This window comes from Sinohyriopsis cumingii, chromosome 17 (assembly GCF_028554795.1).
Source record: "Sinohyriopsis cumingii isolate HCF-2022 chromosome 17, ASM2855479v2, whole genome shotgun sequence".
NCBI lineage: Eukaryota > Metazoa > Mollusca > Bivalvia > Unionida > Unionidae > Sinohyriopsis > Sinohyriopsis cumingii.
The window spans coordinates 26,089,173-26,111,499 of record NC_142977.1 but is presented as its reverse complement, the minus strand read 5'-3'; the positions used below and the strand labels follow the sequence as shown (position 1 = coordinate 26,111,499).

The following is a 22,327-nucleotide window of genomic DNA, read 5'->3' as shown; positions in this document are numbered from 1 at the left end:
AATTAAATTTCTACTAAAAATTAACAAAATTAACAAAATTATCAATAATTTCAAACATCACTTAGAAAACTGCATCAGGTTTGACCCTTCGAGAATCAGTAATTTAACGGATTTTCTACTATCATAAAGAAAACGACGAATTTTGACTAAATTGCATCAGAATCTCAGATTTTTATAAGAAAATTAGCATCATTAATAAATATTATTATCAGAATAGATAATATTATCAGAACAAAATTAAAAATCTTATTCTTCACTGATTTTATAATTTGATGGGGTTTTATGGTACTATAATAATAATTATAGGACTGATTTTATAATTTGATGGGGTATATGGTGTTTAAAATCATCGAAAACAGACATTTACAGAATAAATATTATTATCGGAAATAAATATGAATGAGAATAAATGTTATAATCTAAATGAGAATAAAATAAATCTGAATTACAATAAAAAATATTATCAGAAATAAAGTTGAATGACATTTTACAATCCGTTACACCAAACAAAGTTGAAACGCTTGCTGCCATAACTTTCACTTTCACAATTACTGACACTTTTATCACGATCAGACATCTTTCTTAATTGCCTTACGCGTGTGTTAATATTTTTTTGTTTCGTATTCGTTAGCTAATTCTTATCTAATTTTTCAATTGCACGTGAGAGAGATACGAATTTCTCAACTTCTGTTTCTTTGACCGTTGACAAGGATTGGAAAATAGCTTCTTGGAAGAGCTTAATAAATCTAAATTCTGCTGGTAGTGTATATCTATCTTCAAATTTTCGTTGTTGTGATGATTCAAAATCACAAACAAATCAGTATTTAGTTCATCTGATATTTTTGTACATCATGTTTTAATGTTTTAATTGAAGAAAAAAGAACAGTAATATTTTCATAGTTAATTATATTATAAATATATATTTAAAATAAAAAATTATTACATACTATAAAGTAGCATATTTACAGCATCATATATAATCTTAGTTCTAAGGACGGCACAACAATAGTATTAGTATAGACACAACCAACGAATGTTTTACTTACCTATTAACTTCAAAGAATACATTTGCTGAATAGACGACGAAGAATTATGGCTGCATTTTATAGCGTTCCCAAACCATTCTAGAAAATACGTTTGGAAATTCCCTAGCCGTTCTAGAAAATACGTGAAAAAAATTCCCAATCCGTTCAAGAAAGTTTGAAGTTTCCCCAACAGATTTTCGTAGTAACGAGTTATTTATGAAAATACCCGAACAGAAATACGTGGTAATGAGTTATTTTGGAAATTCTGGAACCATTTAATAAAAGTACGTTTGGAAATTCCCAAGCCATTCTAAAAAATACGTTTGGTTGTTGTTGTTGTTGTAAGGTTTAACGCCATTTTTCAGCATACGATAGGCTAAAGATGGCGGCCAGTATAAGTCATGGAGGAAGAACCCGGGAAAACTCCCGACCCACGAGAAGCGACTGGCAAGCTTTCTCACCTACCCACATTGGCTGAATCCGAGACTCGAACCCACGCAGACATAGGTGAGATGGCAGTGATCTGTAACGGATAGCGCTTTAGACCACTCGGCCACTCGGGGCCCCAGTAAATAGGTTTGGAAATTCCCGAACAGAAATTCGTAGTAATGAGTTATTTTGGAAATTCTCGTCATTTCTGGAATATTCTGCGTGGGCTTGGGCAATATCGTGACTATAAAAGACAGCCAGAATTTCTCTATTCCAGTCAGTCTGGAAGTGTATTCGGGAGTGAACAGAGGTAAGTGAAATATTTCTTGAACTGTGTTGTGTTAATTACCACGCAGCATTTAAATTATTGTATATAATTAGTTACGATGATACAAAAAAATCTTAATTAGTCGTATAAACAGTACGCAGTAACAAGCGATGTAACTACTTAATTACTCTACAGGATATAGCTTAGCTTGATATAGTTATCTCGATTCAACAATAATGAAATATTTTTATTGTTTATATTTCTTCGAAAATGCTGATTTGTATATTTTATCCGCAATGCGCTCAACGGAACGCATGCAAATATCAAAATATTTGCCAGCTGTATTCATTGACTGAAATATTTATTTTTCTTAACCTGTCTCTGTATTTACAGATTTAAACGCCCTTTTTGCAATTATTTTATATTTCCCAGTATTTCTAAATTTGCAATTATGACCTTTTCAAATAGCTCATAAATTAATTAAATATTTTTTTCGGATTTAAATCAATTTAATCGATCACAAGATTGTCTTCGATTACTCTGTGAAATCACTCGTAATAAAATTATGAGAGTATTACTTTATCTTCCCATCAACACCAAACATTAGTTAACCAGAAGTAATGTTAACAAAACCGACTGACCTATTTAGTCAACAGTTTCTGGTGATACCATCACGAAATGCTCCGTAATTCTTCATGTTTTACAAATACCTGTTGGTCAGTTATATATAATAATATTACCGATCCTGTGGTCTAGTGGTTATGGCGTCCGCCTCGGATGCGGGAGGTCGTGAGTTCGATCCCCGGCCGAGTCATACCAAAGACTTACAAGATTGGTTCTAACAGCTGCCTCACTGGGCGTTCAGCATTAAGAGGTTAGTGTTAGGACTGTTCGGCCTGGTGTCAGGATAATGTGACTGGGTGGGACATCATGCTACATGTCTGCGGCATGATGCCCCAGTGCTAGACATGACTAAAAACACTGCCACATTGCAGACATCGTAGCGATACGACTGATAAATTGTTAAAGCTACGTTAAAAATCAAAATCACATCACATCACATATAATAACATTATTTGTCTAAATGAATGATGCCCCAGTGCTAGACATCACTATAAACACTGCCACATTGCAGACATCGTAGCGATACGACTGAGGTTAAAAATCAAAATCACATCACATCACATAAAATAATATTATTTGTCTAAATGATATTTTTGAAAATGTGGCGAAATAATCTTCAGCGCTTTTAATAACCTCGTCATTATTGTCGGTGTTATTTTTTAATCATGATATCGTTTCATCTCCCTGTATTGTTTACCACCACATAGCACACACAATTTCGTTTCTCATCTAACCCCAACATCACTTTTCAAACATGGTTTTGGTCCTAAACACACTCTTCGTACACTTTGTAAGTGAAGTCCACAGAATTCTTTTATGCTGGCTTTGTTACAGGGAACTGTAAAACCTATCACAAACCATTTGCATTTATTCCTTGTTAAAAAATCATTATATATATATATATATATATATATATATATATATATATATATATATATATATATATATATATATATATATATATATATATATATATATATATATATATATATATATATATATAATAAACTGACTACGAACAGTGCAAAACTAGTATCAAGCTAGCATAAGCACTTTCGACTCTTAATGTCTTTTTGCAAATACAAAACATAGATAAGACAAAAAAAAAAAAAAAACAACAGACAAACGTTTGTGAAACTTTACATGACTATGACTTGTTGCGGATGCTGAAAGATATTTTATATTGACCTAGAAATCGATGAGCCGAAGCGTCATCTGTTATTTTATATAAATTTATGTATGCGCAAATGAATGAGCATTGAAACAGCCTTTCCAGTTGGTCTATCTCGATCCAACTAAATTTTGGTTTTCTATTTGTGATGTACTAGATCTATTAGCTGTGTGTCAATTCCATACTATGCACATGTGATTAGAAGGCTGGACTTAGATGCAGTGGCAGGCATGTTTCAATTCTGCCACTGACTGTTTGGAATCAGAAGTGTGAAAATAAAAATTCGCTTTAATTGTATTTCTCAAAACAAGATTTAGGATTAAATATTGCTTACTCGGGAATATCACATTTATTTCGTTTTGAGTGCAATACGGAAGATATGATTCTGTTGGCAATTTAGCCGCAACTACATTATAATTTCGCAGCGTGGATCATCATTTGGAACTCACGTAATTCTGATTAGCAGAAATAACTAGAAAATACATTTTGAGGAATTCCAAGATGCAAAAAAGGTAATTATATGTATTGTCTCTGTTATTACCGGCTAAAGATGACGTGTGTTTATGACCTGTTACGGGCGAGCTCTTTGTTGGAGGGATGCTTACTTTTTACATGACTTCTTTTGCTATATAAATCAAAACATTGTCTCAAAAAGTCAACCCGGGAAAATTGCAAAGGAGCTGCGGTGTGACAACCCATTTCGTCCGCGGAAATAAGGCTTCGTAGACGTCTTGGCTTATTGGATCTTAGGCTTGCGAGTTTATACCAAAAACCCCGCCTTCTTAAGTTGCATTTTTGTCTTCGAATTTAGTGTTTGGACTGACTTGTATAATGGGGCATTTCTGAGGGAGACGTGATAGTCACTAACCTTGATATACATTGCTGTGTTCTTTGGTATAGACCCTGGGTAACACGGGTTATAGTCTGAAAAATCTGATTTGCGAACAGTTATGAACATTTACCCTAAATAACCGTTCAAGTGATTAGAATGGTATTTTCAATACTGCATTTTCACGTTCGTTATGGACATTGTACATATTATATTTATTCGTTTCCTTTGTGACTTAGTAAACTCATCCACATCGTCAACTTTTCATCTCTACTTTCCAATGGACCAGACAGCTGGTTTAGTTAATCCACAGACAAATCTAAAAAATAAAAAATGGACATCCTGCACGAGCCTATATCGTTTATTTACAATCAAAGTAGTTCCTAAGACACGATATTATTTTGTGCAGTATGCAGCAGTGCAGTATAGAAAAATACTGCACGATTCTCCGAATGAAACGGTTCTGGAGAAAGAAATAAAATTATATTATAAATCAATCGCTCTCTTGTACTTTAATATTTTTTCACTCACGAATTTTCAACTGTATAAGGTGTCTTTTGTAGTGGCACCTGAAAAGTCATGAACAAACTCTGCTTGAGTTTAAGTCGACATTTGTGTTAACTCAATATACGTATTCGAGGATGATGCACACCGATTACCATTTAATCAATATAGCATCAAATCAATTATGCTGCTAATTAGACTTAGTTACACAATTAAATAATCATATGTACTAACGTCCTTATATTTAAAGCATTTTGTAGATATACGGTGAAACAATGCAGTGATCAGCTGCACTGGCGTCCTTACACGTCACACACCTTTTACATCTATCATTTCCAATTCTATACCCATATTACATGATTTACCACTAGCATGCGTCCAAATTTATGTCCTTATCCGTGTAATTTCTGGTTTTTATAGTTTCTAGAAGGGTAGTCAGAGAATGTTGAGCATTATCAAAAAAGTAGCACGATCAATTTTAATTGAATTGCAAATATCTCAATCAAGCTTGATAATATAAAATTCACCAGTTCTCGAGTAAAGTTCTGATGTTAGGTTTATGCGCAAATCTTCAAGAGAAATAAGACTGACAGTACCAAGTTAACTGGAATTCAAATTTTCTCAGACTTGTATCATAAACCTTCATGTGATATGCGAACTACTCCAACTTAAATGCTTGTTTAATTTTCAACAATATTACATGATTTGATGAACTATGTAGTGTCTGAAAATATATACAAAGGTCAGTTGTAACAAGTGCATCAATTCATCTGACTTGTTACTATTTGATATTTCCTTGATAAACTAATAATAGCGAGCTCATAAATTATCATACAGTTACAATTATCTAATTTTAGTTGATATACGAAAATGAAAGTGACCTTTGGTGAAGATGTATTGTTTGATTTACAGTCTCTTCCAAGCCAATCCTGAAAAGTTAGGTTCTCAAGACTGAGTTCGCAGAGTTGATGTAGTCCATGCCAAGCTTGAAAACGTCATCGGGTGTACAGAGTTTTGCTCTGGTTTTTGTGGTGCAGTGAATGACCCTATCCCAATCAGTGGCTCTTTACACGTGATCTGTTTTGTTCACTTAGTTTAGGATCTGAACTCTTGCCAGAGGATCCTAAGAGACAACAAGCGAGTGATCTGTTGATGTAGCACATGATCGGTTTGGTTTGGTGTTTTAAGCAACAGCAAGACTGTTATGTATATTTAATTTGTATTTATGTTTTTTTTCTCCGAGATTATATGTTATGCATAAATGTATTTTAGACTTGACCTTGTTCAAAATCACGTCCATTGTGTACTTGACCAGTAACTTTTATTTTTGGTAAACAATTAATACATAGCTAATATTTCTCTAGGAATGTTGTCAAATATTAGGATCATTATCAATAAAGGCAAACATGTTTATTTGGGTCTGAGTCTAGGATATTGGAATTCCCCAATAAAGATCTTGTTGTACCACGATGTTTCCCATGTTCTTTATTATAACTTTAGTAACAGATTGTATCGTTCTACAACACAGACTGTTCTAGAAAAGAACATAGGACATACAACCTTGCTCTACTTTTGTATCTTAGTTTATATGTATAAAATTGATTACTTAAGAAAATTATTCATTCTTGCGATAACATGAGAAGCAGACTCAATTGTATTCTTGTGTTCAATTTGTATTTTGGTGGAGTTATTTATTCAAACTATTATTCACTGGAATTACAAGTGCTCAGAAATATTCTTGAACAGAAACATTAATTTGGAATTATAGTGAATTCAGAAAATGACACATAGGATTATATTATTGCAATTAATTGGAATGCTATTAGCACATCATGACACTTCAGACCACTGGCACATTAGTATATTCAAGCGTACAGGCACATCATCACCTTCAACGCTGGATCTTATTTCGAACACCACCAAACTATACATAGAACTTTATTCATTAGGACTGGGATATAACATTTTTGATTATTTTGGGATTTAATTCGCATTATTTTAAGTTCTTGTTTAATGTTCTGGGATTTTTGTTTATTTCTTGATGGTTTTCGCTCTTTTCTGTTACTTAGTTTAAAACCCTTCCGTTCGCAAATTCGACACTATACTTACTGAACCGTCGTATCTTCTTGCTCCATTAATGAACACTCACAACATGCAGGAGAGCGTATCAGACCTATTCCACAGGCCGATTCCTGTAGGGGTATACACACATACACACATGCACGCACGCACGAATGTAAATGTAAATACTGGATCTACTTTTCATGCCGTATGACTATAAAAGGTAGGTGATTATTCTATTTTAAGCTTAGGATATCCTATTTCTGTATAAATAACACAGGAATATTCTCAAGTGTGTTTACAGTTAATTTACTCCATGCGAAAATTCAATATCAAAAACTCGAATCCTCTTTCGTTTTGGAGAATTTTGTAGATAACACGTTATTGATAAGTAATGCTGTAATTCATAGACTTTGTGCACTGAAGCATCTCACTATTGTCACTATTCAAACCGACACGTATGTGTGTATGCATGTATGCGTGTGTGTGTGTGTGTGTGTGTGTGTGTGTGTGTGTGTGATTTAGATTTTTAATGTGGCTTTCAAACTTTCAGTCACGTCGCTACAAAGGTCTGCAGTGTGGCATTTTATAGTGATGCATAGCACTGGAGCATCATGCTGCAGACACATTGTCCAGACACCAGGCCGACTAGGCCAAACACTAACCTCTTAATGCTGGGCGCCAAGTGACGCAGCTGTTAGTACCATTTTTAGAAGTCTTTTGTGTGATTTGACAGGGGTTCGAATTAGCGACCTCCTGCATCCGAGGCGTACGCTCGAATAACTTATTCCACTGGAGCAATCTTTCTGTCTGCTGCCTACCTGCAAGCACGCACACACGCATGCAGGTACTTATGTATGTATGTATGTATGTATGTATGTATGTACAGTGCCGGATTAAACCCTGTGGAGGCCTTTAGGCCCTTAGGCAGTCGACGTCTTGCTACCCCCGGAAATTGTCTCCTAATACGTTTTATCAATGTTATTTTGATCCGTTGTCGCCGGGCCTAAGGCCGGTGCCTACTCTGCCTAGTTGGTAATCCGGTACTGTTTATATATGTATCTATGTATGTATGACTGGCTCTTTATTTCCTTTTCAAAAGAAATTTCATTGTTATTTTGATTATTATATAATAGTAACAATAACACTAAAGTGTCATAATTGAATTCACAACACAATAAGCATGTAATATAACTAAGGATGTACAATGATTACTATTAATCACCCGCCTTAAGATTGTATTTTCTGTTTTTATCGCATTATATCGTAGCCAGCATGGAAAGCAAGGGAAACACAAAAATATGTCTTATCATCAAAACGAGGCTTGTTTAAGAACATCCCACAAATTAGACACACGTACGAGGTACACCTAATAATTAATATTTGCGTATGCATATGATTTAAAATATTGTTGTTATAAACAGGTGAAGTATATTAAATTGAATCTATTATGTACAAGAAATAGTTATAAGACATAAAAGGACAGGAACGCGTGTAGGTGTTCAAAGTATGTATGTATACATGTAGGTATGTATGCATGTGTGTGTGTGTGTGTGTGTGTGTGTGTGTGTGTGTGTGTGGTTCGACGGCACCTCCATTTTTCTGCCCTAATAAAATGGTGTAAAATATTAATTATTAAAAATGGCAAAATAATTCTTGAAATATTTAGGAAGGTAAACCTTATCGAAAAGGACCGAAACGAATATTCCTGTAAGGTAAACGATATTGAGGTAGTTTGGTTGTATGAAGAACGTAACCGTGCTCGTAGAGTATAGGCTATAGTTTAGTATAACTATACCTGTTCCTAAATTCTGTGAAAATTTCGATTGATATGATAAGAGGCACCTGTAAAAAATAATATTATTGTCATGAGGCACTATAACATTGATTGACTCGGACCATTATTTTCTGCAATTCTTGGTAATGCTTTGATAAGACATAATCTTCAAAATGTAATAACAAGTCTAAATGAATTGCATGTAACACCCAAACCTTCCTTTATCTAGTCTTTGTAAATTATGGTATAACTATACTTCACACTTACATTTTAAAACCTGACAAGAAACGTAGAGACCATGATGTTTCTAACATAGAAATCAATGTTAGCGTGAATGAAATAGCGACCTAAATGCGCTGTGTTTGGAATTATAGCAAAGCCGATTTCAACAAATTCAAAGCCTAACTAGCAAGAATTTAGTGGTCACATCTGTTGCGAACGTCCAGAGATATTGATGCTGCAACTGACATATTCACCACCATATTATTAGAAGTTAAGAACTGGCCCAACTGATAAACCATGGTTTCATTCTCAGTTAAGATTAATGACAATGAAAAATGACAGAACAGGCAAATTTGTCCTCAGTCAAGGTAGGACAAAAATTTGAATAAATACTAAATATCAGGAATAAAGTAAACAACAGGGAAAAATTATTCCAAAGAGCCATGTATGGATAATATCGATGCACATCATTCAGATTCGGAGAAAAAAGATCCCAAAACGTTTTGGAAAATTATAAAATCACTTTCGAAAAACACAGACACTTTAAATACTATCCAACCATTTAATGTTGCAGGTAATGAAAATGAGAATCTTACTTCGATTTCTATTAGTAATTATAATAATGTCTCGTTACCAAATTTTGAAAAGAGAAGCTTTGATACCCTGAATAAAATTGAAAAATATTTTACATGAAATTACAGATATTATTAAATCCATTCCTATCAATAAAGCTGCGTGGCATGATGGCATAAATCACATAATGCCTAAAGGCGCCAGCGAAACGTTAGGAACACCAGTAAAAATTTATTTTACTCCGTCTCTGTGGAAAATGAAAGCTTCAGAAAGATGGAAAATGATGCATATTTTTTCCATTTCCATGAAAGATGACTTACATGAAGTTTATGATTAAAAACATATATTTCGACAGCAAACAAATTTTGAATCATGCATTTTATACATGTGTATAGTTATTTCCATATTTACATAAATCCGTCTTCTTTTACAAGTGAAAAATAAGATTTTTTCCAAGTCGCTCCGCTGTTTTTCAGCTTATAGAACTGTATGATAATATACGTATGCCACTGAAACAATCTCAACATTCCCGAATTATATTTTGGGATCAGTCAAAAGGCTTCTGCGTACAGAAGACTTATGTTTAAATTAAACAAATACCATTTTTCAGCCAATTTCCTGATTTCGTTGAAAAACTAAGAGATTAAATAATTAAATTAAAATCAATGGCCTTTCGGAAAGATATATGTTCACGGGAAACCATTATAAATGATGGTGTAATACAGGGGCCCGTTTTTGGACCTATTTTGTTTCTAATCTACGTAAACATTATTGGCGACGGTAAGAGTTCTGATGTCAGTCTATCAGCATATAATTCATCTCTGCATCATTCACTATCCTCATATTGTGCTGAAATAGAACTGCCCATTGATAATGATATGGTAATGATGCATAAATAGTCCAAGCAATGACTCTTAAAGTTTAATCCAGAATAAACCCAGATATACACACAAATAACAAACCAATTAAAATAAAATAACAAAGAAACAAACAAACAAATGATAATGTTTTTATTAATAAGAAATTAACAAATATACCTGAACATGTCTTCGAAAAGACTGACATTAAGCATGTGGATTGTCGTCGCCATCTTGGAGTTCTTCTTTCACGATAGAACAAACGGATTTGTCATATTAATAGCTTACTACAAACAGCACATTCTTCTTCTTCTGATAATAATATGTTGAGTTCCTCTGGAATATACTCGCACATGATGTGAACTACGTACCTTTGGTGGGAGGTCCAAGTGCAGCTAAAAACAGGTTAAAACATCCCCGGTCTGGAACTAAGCAATCTCCATGCCAACCCATGCTCTGAATGCGTCAATGGAATTGGCGCTTACTATGGTGGCTGGTAAGGAGTTCCACAGATGGATTTCTGATGGGGAAAATGTGTCTTTGTATGCGTTGACTCAGATGAAGGGGATGAGAAATCTGCATAAATGTCATATAGTGTAAGATCCTGTGTGGTGGAGGAACGATGCTTCTGGGATGTCAACTATCTGGTGTACAATCCGGTACATCATAACAGGTGTTGAATGTTATCATCGAGCTTGAAGCTCTTCCCGTCCCAGATGTTGGAGCATGGTGGAGACACTATGGTTCGTCTATAATCACCAGTAGGAAACCGTTGTGCCCTACGCTGTCCTGCTTCAAGTTTTGCAATGTTTGGTTTGGTAGATGGTTCCAAAACGATCGACTTATACTCCATCATCTGAAATTGAAAATCTTCAAAAACTAAAGTTCAAACTTTGCATGCAAAAAAAATTTATCGAAACTAAAAAGAACTAATATCCAGCCTATTTTGAAATATGCAAGCGTAGTCTGGGGATGGATGATCGCTGAGATATTCTGATAAAAGCTTGACAAAACTACAGCCTTGAAGTGGCAAGAATGGTTACAGGGATTCAAAAATACACCAGTAGGCAGACTTTTATTTTGAAGCTTGGTGTGGAAATCTGCAAATCAGACGAAAGAGACAAACATTATTAACAATGTAAAACTAGAACGAGACAAGCTCCAGATATCTAATCTAATTAATCCCTCTCATTGTGTCTGAATAAACAAATAATAATAATAATAATAATAATAATAATAATGATAATACAGAGGACTTTGTATAGCGCCTAATCTTTAGAAACTCCAAGCGCTTTACAGCATTAGACAACACCTTTAACATTAAAAAATCATATAATGATATGATCACAAATAAACAAACACCATGAAATTAGAAAACATAAACACATGCTGAAAATATTTAAGGTAGGAAACATTATTAGGTCTTTAAGTTTGTTCTTGCAGTCGAAATAGGTGAGTTTTAAGGGCACTCTTGAATGGGATCACTATGTGTGTGTGTCTACGTTCAGTTGACAATTCGTTCCACGTTGCTGGGCCCTGGTATGCGAAAGAACGTTATCCATATGACTTCGTTTTCAAAGTGGGAATAATGAGTATACGATTATCAGAAGAGGAGCGTATGTATCTTGCTGGTGTGTACGCATGGGTGAGGTCGGATAGGTATTTTGCACTAGAGTCCGACAGTGAAACGTAGCACAAAGAACACATTTTGTTTGATTCTGGATAGAATGGTGAGCCAGTGTATGGTACAGAGCAGCGGGGAGGTGTGCTCTGGTCGTGGTACTCTAAGTATGCTCCGAGCAGCTGTGTTTTGAACTTTTTGAAGATTCTGGAGTATATATTGTGACGAACCAGACTTAATTGGGTTACAATAGTCCAGTCTTGAAAGTACTAATGAACACACAAGTGTTTTAGTGGCATCATCTGAAAGATATTTGCGAATGGAGCTGATGCGTCTCAGCTCAAGATATGCAGCCTTGCATATGTTCATGACATGTTGGTGCAATGTGAGAGTACTGTCCAGGGTAACACCAAGGTTTCGTACTGACTGCGTGAATTTAATGTTGGTGTTGCTGATATTTATTGTTTGAGGTAAAGGATAACATTCGACGTGCAAATAATATGGTCACTTGCAATATAAGACCATATTCTACTAAATCAAGTTGTATACCCTCATCAGTGGTCTCTTGGAACAATCTTGAACAGGATACCTAATTTAGCATCTCTTACAGTTTTTCGAAAGAAAACAAAACTGACCTTTACCGTCTTCAAGGTGTTCACGCCAAGTTTTGTTCCTGTGGTTCTATAGAAACAACCATGTATTTCTTCATGCCCTGCCCCAAGTATAGACATCTCTTTTTTTTGTTTCAGTGGGCGCGGTCATATTCGTATCACGTGACCGTCCGTCTTTAAGGTACTGATTCACCTCTGTGGTTTGCCTGAGAGACAGTTATTTCCCGCGTATTGATTCTGAATACCAGCAATTACCTCAAGTAGTCATGTCAACAAAAAAGCTTGTGTGTGTAGATAGGTGATGTTTTATAGTAAAACGAATAGAAGTAATTACAAATTGCAAACGATTAGCATGATCAGAAAGTTAATAAAATACAATCCCTGGGCAATGCTGATTAAATCTTCTTCCCAGTTATTCCCATTTTAGTGGACCAGATCGCATCCAGTCCTTAAAATTCAGACATGATCAATTGCATTAAAAATTATCACTGAATGATCATAAAGGCCGATTTTGGATATATATAAAAAACAAAATGATATATTGATATATATATAAAAAACAAGATGACGAATGCGAATGCAGAATGCCGAATAGTTTTGACACATGCTCCAGATATTACAATTATCAGTCAGTTATAGTTTTTCAGATGAAGCATACACAACACCTTAAGCCTGATAATGATTCAGGTTTAGCTGACCTGACAAAAGAACACTTTAAAGTATTTGAAATTGCCCCCTCCCCCCTTACCGAATTACTGCCCTACTAACATATTGGTGCAGTGAGTGGGAGAGAGGAGATAGTGACTTAGATACCGGATAATAGGACTGAAGGTCAATAGACAAAAATTTCCAATTTTGATTATTACAGTAATGAAACAGGTGTATTTTCATTTAGAATTATGAAAAAGGGACAGTCAGCAAGTCACGATATGACTTAGTAATTTTTGAAGTCTTTTAACTGCACGAATTAGAACCATGTTTTATTGGCCCTATTAAATCTAATACTCGTACAATAATACCTGTTTACCTGCTAAATTATTGTCAAAACCACTGCATTTTGTTGTTCATGATTATTTAATTGTTATTTTAGTGTGTAATATTTGTTCCAGTTAGAATAGTGAGCGCGTGTCAATACGTCTGTGTAATTATGATCACTGAGGAAATAAGAGAATGGAAGAAAGAATGAAGCAGATAAAAGTAAATTGTTTATAGTACAGCTATTACATGTAGATAAATCCAGTAAACGCATGTAATAAAACAATGTTATATTTTATTGATTTATCCATCACTGTCTATATTATTTGTTTTTCGATATCTATTAACAGGATCACACCATAAATATTTAAATGAATGTATTCCTTTTAGATACACACAGCACAATGTTAAACCTTTTATAGCTCTAAGTTATTACAATATCGAATCCCCAGAGAGGTGGTCTCTCAATAGAGGACAAAGAGTAATACATCAAATTTATCAATTTGTGCATTACGAGTCTGCTTTTAAATGACACTCGGACCGTATTGGTTGTTTTAGTTACATGAGATAAATTATTAAGTAATTTAAAATAAGTGTAAGGTTAACAGATCTGTTTTCATAACTAGTCAAAAGTACAAAGTTTGCATGCTCGGTAACTTGGCTTCGTAAGAACTTTAATGGCCGAAGCTATTGCTGACACCTATCGACTAAGAGGAGACAACTATGTAAGCACAGTCTACAGGAAAGGTCAGCAACGAACTGGGCTGTTTAGAAAATCACCCTCAGTGATATATTCAGTTATTCGATTAGATTTACTGCTCTGAGGAAAGGGCTACGTAAACGAGAAATATAAAATTCGACAACATGTATTGCAAATGAATAAATCTACCGCACGATTTCAGTAACTTATTCAAATAATTCACGCCATCATTGTGCCTCTCTCCCTCTCACACACACACACATTATTTTTCAATATTAATGTTTACTATATAATTTTGAAATATGTTTAAATAACGACATCATATAGCGACATGGCTAATTAAATCATTAAAACTTGTGCCGATCCACGTCGTGTCATAACGTGACAATAAAATACTTTTAAGCCATAATCAAAGGCAGTCGGTGATCTCTATATGATGACAAGTGGTTTGCTCAAAAGTGTCTTTTTTTAGTGATGTTTGAAAGATGCTTGGATTTGTACTGATGTACGAATTTTGAAAATCTGCATAATTATTAGAAAATGCAATTATTTCAATCTTTATAATTATGCATATTATTTCGAGCACTTGGTTGATGGTAGGCATTGTCGGTATGTCAGTAAAATTAAAAGTTGTTCAGATAGGGTATCTGAAAAGCCCGTAATTCAGCTGCTCCTTTCAGATTCTCAGATATATAAAAAAAGATTACTTGGAGCTATGCATCACTTTTAGGCATATAGTTAAAGCTTGTATCAGTAGCAATTTGTTACTTTTATCAAGTGAGCATTTTAATATTTATGATTATTTGTAAGAAGATTAATTTGTAGAGTCATCCAAACGTTTTTCTCTTTGATTTGCTTAATTACACAGTATAATATAATTTCCAAACGGCAAAAGGGTCTCAAATCCCTATTACCATAATATTTGTCCTAATTCAGAATTCTAAATCACCAATTTTAGTAAATTGTTGAATTTGAGCATTGGAAGAAGGCTTACATACGTGAATGTTTATCGAATATTCGAATCGAATAAGTGCAAATGACAATAACTGACTTGTATGAAAAAAAACTGCCATCTCGTATGGAGTCCATGAAAACAATAACCGCTCAATAAATAACATACTCTAATCTGATCGTTCGTTTGGCTTGAATATTTTAAAAAATGTGATAATTTATTTGGGATGATAGGACAGACGAACAAGTGGGAAAGGTGGGTTGGGCCATTCAGGTTTTATGCAGACACACGTTTCATCATTAATTGTACAGTCATGTGCTTATTCATTTGTTGTACACACATACAAACAACTAATAAAATGGGACGCCAGGTGAATGGTGGGTAGGGTGAGCTGAAAGAACGGAATACCCTGTGTCAGTGGCGTCGCTGGGGGGGGGGGGGGGGGGGCGGGGGGTGCGGACCGCACCGGGTGACACCATCTCAGAGGGGTGACACCAAAATGAAAAAGTGCAAATTTTACAGAGCACACACTGCTCGGTCTAGTCGGATTTCATAAGCGGATAACCGATCATAGTTAAATACATGATTAGCAGGCACAGCAGTGGCGTCGCTAGGGGGATGCGGGGGGTGCGGACTGCACCGGGTGACACCATCAGAGGGGGTGACACCATAATGACATTACTAAGGATTCTGTATGGTCTGTTACGGAAGGAGGACCATGGGGGTGACACCATGAGCTACCGCACTGGGTGACACCAACCCGAGTGACGCCACTGCCCTGTGTTAACTTCATTCAGTCCAAATGAATTTTATATCTTCATTTTCTTTTACACATCCCCTTTAGATTTAGACTCAGACATCGCCCCCTCACCCCAACCTTCTCGTCACAACTTTCCTTAAACAAATTCACGACCGTACATGGAACTTCAATAGAACTTTACAAAATCAAGAATCAAATTCGACGTGCCTTGCTAACTGATGACCTCGAGATATCACTCAAATTAGTTTTAATTGACGCGAACAACTCTTCAGCACTAAACGGCTTTCATTAATATTGAACCAGTCAATCCTACCCCTGCCTCACCATGGGGGAGTTACAATAATATTTCTGTCGGCACGCGCAGATCACGCGCTGCTTCACCAGTTGTCCTGTGGCATATTCTAAATTTGTTTTGAATTAAATGAACCTAAATGGATACATTATGAGAACGGTTCTCTGCCTATATCGTTAGGAAGCTTGACAATACATAACCACATTCCTTCAAGGTTATCAAGATGCTGTCTTTGTTATGAAGTGGAAGCCGCTCAGTGGGTAAAGTGTTTGCCTATTGGTCACAGTCATCTCATCTGCCACTTGTGTGATTCTCCGGATTTGTCATCGCCGTAAGCCAGATTGAATCTGGCTTTTGGTCACAAATTAGGCACGCTTTCATCAAATTACCAGTGCAGACGATTAGTAAACTTGTTCGGTTCGTTCTCTAAAAAACAGTTGCTTTTTTTAAAGTCCTGCCAAAGGTCTTTCATGACAAAATAAACAGTGTTGTGACACTGCCTTAAACAAACTAAATAACAAAAATTAAATTAACTCAGTGTGAAATAAATATGAGTTCCAAGTTGGAAAGAGTCATTTTTATAAAGTCTTAACTTTGGGACACTAAATAAAGATTTTTAATTTGGTTAATCAATTCGTTCCATTTAAAGCTTTTTTGTATTTTCAGATAAGGTACTTGTTTAAGTTAACCAAGCTGAGTATTCACCATGAAACAAACTTAAAGCGGTCGAAACATGGATTTATATATACATGTTATGTATAAGTCCCTTACATGCATTCATATCGGTTATGCAAAAAAGGTCTGCGAGTGCAAGCAATCATAATCAGTAATGTAATAATCATAACGAGACATCGAAATGTATCAGTGGAACAAAAACTGCTACATTGCTGATATAGTTTTTATGACTACTGTGACTATACAAGAATCACTTTTAAAACTACTTTCTCTGTCTCTGTCTCTCTCTGTTTCTGTCTCTGTCTCTGTCTCTCTCTCTCTCTCTCCATGAGGAAGAACAGATCCTAAAATATGTCAAGAGTCTAGACCATCAAGTAATAATATATATAATCACTCAGGAGGCAAAATCAGGAAATTATTAAAATCGAACTATTTCTTTTATTCATTTTTAGCTCACAAAAATGACCAGATTTGGATTTGGTTTATAATGGATGTAGGCAAAAAATTTCTTACAGTAAATAAGAACGGTTGTTATTCCAGATATTTCTTTTTTATTAAAAATTTTCATAGAATGTATAATAAATTGTTTTTTTAGTCAAAACATTTTATAGTGAAGGGTGCATCGGAGTATACCATGATTTTTGTTTACTTTTTGATGTTTACATGAAAACATTGAAGGTTTGTCAAGACAAGGCATGTAAAGTACTTTACCAAGAAACACTATGCGACCGAAAGGGAAGATATACAAGTAGGTTTCAATATCCACACCCTCTGGTCACGAGTACGGCACTCCTTTTATTGGGCCTTTGCAACTTCTGATGTTTCATATAGCTATCCTGCACGTAAAAATTAAATTATGAAAACCTTATTCGGTGTACCTGGCAACTGTTAATAACAATAGAACACTTAGAAAATGATAAAACAGAATGTCTTGAGTGATTTTACGACAAAAATATAACAACAATCTTTAGGACAAAGTGCCGAAGGAAAATAAAATCATGAAGCACAGATCACTTAATAACGATTGTGTCTCTATTTTAGTGTTAGCCTAATGACATTCCATTTTGTATTAAGTTACAATTTCGAATATTATTTGCAAATTCATTATATGCATTCAAGGCAAATTATTTACTAGCACTTGATTTTACTTTGTACCCCCCCCCCAAAAAAAAAAAAGAATAAGTAAAACAATTTTTTTCCCTTATCGGTTATCGTGCACCACATGATGACTGAAATTAATTGAGGTCGTATAATTGGAATACATTAAACATATATGTGACAATTATATCATCACGTTTTGCATTAGTTTTCAGTTATTAATAAAGAAACATTGAGATGATGTCTACCAAGATATGCTCCCCACTTTATAATCCAGATTTAAGTTAATCGACGTAATAAACAGTCAAATTTGCCTGAAAGGTCATTTCTGTTAATCTATCACCTGCTTTAATTAGCCTAGTTGTATAGACTCATACGTCAGTTTAATGTTTTAAATGCACATCCTGTCGTGAGAGGTCATTGTTTATTTTCCAGAGGTGACTGTTGAAAACAGATTGTCAGGTAAGTAATATGGTTTGTAAAATGCATTAAGTGTACTTAATGATTTATTACTTGAAAATGGAAAATAAATGGATATGCACAACTTTATAAACGTCTGTCTATCTGTCTGTCTGTATGTATGCGTGCGTGCGTGACTATGTATGTATGTAGGTAGGTAGGTAGGTAGGCAACTTGTACAAATTTACATTCCAGTTGAATCAACTAATTGAAAACGATGGTTAACCAACATACTGACACATTAACAGTGTAAATTGTTTTAGAACATTTCCACTATTTCCAGCTGTATTACTTTAGACGTTTTCTCGTGACTACAAACACGATAAAGGTTAAAGTAGGCCAAATATCAGGTACTTTTATGTCTTCTTTCTATTTAAATAACTATTGCAAAGTGATAATTTCATTTGCAGTCATTCAAATTTTAATAACTAGATTGAATATTTACAAAAAACTATTTAATTTGGACTGGGCTTCAATTATTGTGCTTTCCGTAATTAAATCGTTTGTTAAGGAAACGTTCAAACGTACACTCAATGGCCGAGTTCCACTTCAGGTAATGGAAGAGTAAGAAGAAGCAGAATAAGATTAAAACACACACACACACACACACATATTGCAGATTTAGCTTTTTGTGACTAAGGATAAATTTAAAATTCAAAAACAATTTAATTGCTGATTTCAACGATAAAGCTGAGAACAAACCATAAATATTTTTGAAAGTTTATAAAATGATGTATGCGTGTAGAAAATACTCTTCTGAAATTATCTCCTCTGTTGATTATACCACAAGACCCACAACTTAAAAGTTTTATTATATATTTTAAACAATACCCCCCCCCCCCCCCCCCGATCTTTCTCGGATATTCAGCTTAAGTTAAGAGACCAGGTTTCCTTGGAGATATTGCAGTCACTATGTTACACGTACATCCAGTGGGTAAGAGATTAACGATCCACCTCATATTTAGGAAGCTTAGAATTATCAAAGAAATAATCCGGGGACTTTTACTGAATGCATACCTCTGTGCGTTAACACGTTCAACTAATCATTAAACAGATATTGTGCCGAATCAACCAATAGAAAGCTTATTTCGAAAATGCGTCATTTTAAGGTAACGACTAATAGTCAAAGACGCTTAAATCATCATATGGATGCGGATTAGTGATCTGATTTTAGCAATATTAGACCAGTAGATAGAAAACTGAGCCAGTTTGTCTTTTCATCCGAAAATCTTTAAACCTTTAAGTGTTGAAAAACGCAAGTTGACATGAGCGCCATTCTGGACGGAGAACGAGGTAAATCATTTCTTTCTAACGATTTGATAATCTTAAGTAATAATATTTTCCATTGAACTAATGTTGTCCGAAAAATATGACCGAAATTTAGACTGCTAACACATAAAAATACCAAATAAATTTTAAAAGAATACAAACACATTATAGATAATGACGATAATCACACGAGAGAAGAGATAGTCCGATATAGATTTTTTTTGTTTGTTTTAAATTTGAATATTGTTCATCCTACAATGTTATGATTTTTTTTTTACAAACAGTCTTCGGTCTATCTCAGTTGCTAGAAGGAAGGGGAAAGAAGGAGCCTTGCAGATTGGCATCTTTGTCACATATGCACAATTAAAATGCATTGTCCGAGTGCACAACATTATGTCCCCAGTTTACGCCTTAGCATTGTATCATTTTGTACTTATGTTATCGGATTACGACACCCATATACTTCGCATAAAGTGAATATAAAGGGCACAAACACCCATTTTAACAGGCATTTATTTATTGCTTAAATTTTATACATTTGATTCCAGTTAATTTTGTCAGAGATAATTCAACGTGTATTCGCCAGAGCAGAGTTATCTAAATACGATTAGTCAGCAGTGTACCTGGCAAAGAACACGCAAGGCGCACACCTGCTCTTTTTCAAACACGAACTTTTATGTCACTCAAACACATGTGGAAAAGGGACATACTTGATCTCCTAATGGTGATCTATGTTATGAGTTTACTTCGCCGACATGGGATTCAACGTAATGTGTGCCAAACAGTAAATAATGCGTTTTTTTATTATTACCGTTTGATACCTGAAACAGTGGTTATTAAATGGGGTTAATCCATTGTCGTTCCTTTCTAACACAATTTTCAGTGATTGAAAAGAGCAATTATTCAAAAGATTTTCTCCAATGAAATATTTGTTAAAAAAGGATAAAGTGCTCATCTCTCTCTCTCTCTCTCTCTCTCTCTCTCTCTCTCTCGGCATGGTACAAGATACACATAACGCACATTCCGAATGAATGGAGGACAATATATACATTAAAAATGGAAACATCTGTCTATGCGGCTGTTAATTGCACACGTTTTATAATTATATTCGGAAAGGAACATTTCAGTAAACGAATTACAGATCGAACATTTGGAGTTTAGATTTATCCAATGGATTATGTTTTACACCATTATTATACAAACATACATTGATAAAACAATTGTTACATTTTAGACTTTTGATTCATTAATCGCTCGAGGTTAAGTATAGTTTGAATGGATGAAACGACTTAGTGTGAAGGCCGTTTTAAAGTCTATTATGTTCATATTTCTCAAATGTTCGGTCTGTTTAAAATTTGTTATCAGTTTTAATCACATTGTCTTGGGGTAAAAATATCTTTTCCACAGACTGGCGCTCAGTAATAATTAGGTCTTGAGTTTATCTGAACATTCTTGTTATAAACGCAGTTAATATACACACACACACACACACACACACACACACATATATATATATATATATATATATATATATATATATATATATATATATATATATATATATATATATATATATATATATATATATATATATATATATATATATATATATATGTGTGTGTGTGTGTGTGTGTGTGTGTGTGTGTGTGTGTGTGTGCCACGGAGTGTAATTGATAGGGCTTAAAGCTTAAAAGTTGCTTGAAGTCTTAGTGGCAAATGTATTATGCTAATCTTTCATTGATATTTTACCTTACTACAAGTTTGTCTTTATCAATAATAATAATAATAATAATAATAATAATAATAATAATAATAATTGTAAATGAAGGACACTAAAACAAGGCCCTACTCCAAAAATTGTTTATTTATGTACAGGTGCTTTTTTCATTACACGGAGACCAAAACTGTAGGTAAACCATTGTAAAGGTTTTGTGAATTCGGTTCTCATTAAGCAGGTGTCATTTAAATACAGGTGTTCACTAAGACAGCTGGTTCCATGGCATTTCTTCTTTCCAACAGGAGGGTGACATAAGTTATTGGAAAAGCTTGCTCGAGAAGGGCGAGGGTGTCGACAAAATACATGTATCTATTTCTGACCAGATAAACTTGGAATATAATTCCTTAGGTTAAATTCTAATATTGTTTTTTCTACCCTCTCCCCAGTTCAGAGCAGTTTTTAAATACACACAAAGTACAGTTTGAGCTTTAGGATAGCATAGATAGTCTGGTGAATTGATTAGCTATACTAGCTTGGACATAACATGATTTTAAAAATTGGTAGACTGCATCATTCTAACAGGTAATGATCAAATGATCAAAACAGGTCCTGCTTATATAAGAATATGTGCGACACATTGTTACACTTGCCGCCTACAACCGTTAGGAACAATATTAACAAAACATACATTTCTACCTTGACTCGGTCTTTAATCCCGTATTCAGTGTAGATCAGTAGACCATGACACTTTAGCCTTGGACAATACATCAGTGCGTAATCCCTTGTAAATCTTGTATAGCTTATCTGCGAACGAAAAGGTTGAATTCTTATACTCAATGCTAGATGGAACACCTGCTG

The 22,327-nt window shown here is 34.5% G+C and overlaps 1 long non-coding RNA gene across 2 annotated transcripts; it reads right to left on the bottom strand.

Annotated features, from left to right (window-relative positions):
* Nucleotides 1–10,568: 10,568 nt before the first annotated feature.
* On the bottom strand, nucleotides 10,569–22,285 carry LOC149778283 (uncharacterized). Of its 2 annotated transcripts, none has more exons than XR_016415324.1 (2): nucleotides 22,166–22,285; nucleotides 10,569–11,196 (listed from the first exon to the last, which is right to left on the bottom strand). It is a non-coding gene; the product is annotated as an uncharacterized LOC149778283 (long non-coding RNA). The 2 variants fall into 2 exon arrangements; XR_016415325.1 differs by lacking the exon at nucleotides 22,166–22,285 and adding an exon at nucleotides 17,638–17,764.
* Nucleotides 22,286–22,327: the final 42 nt, after the last annotated feature.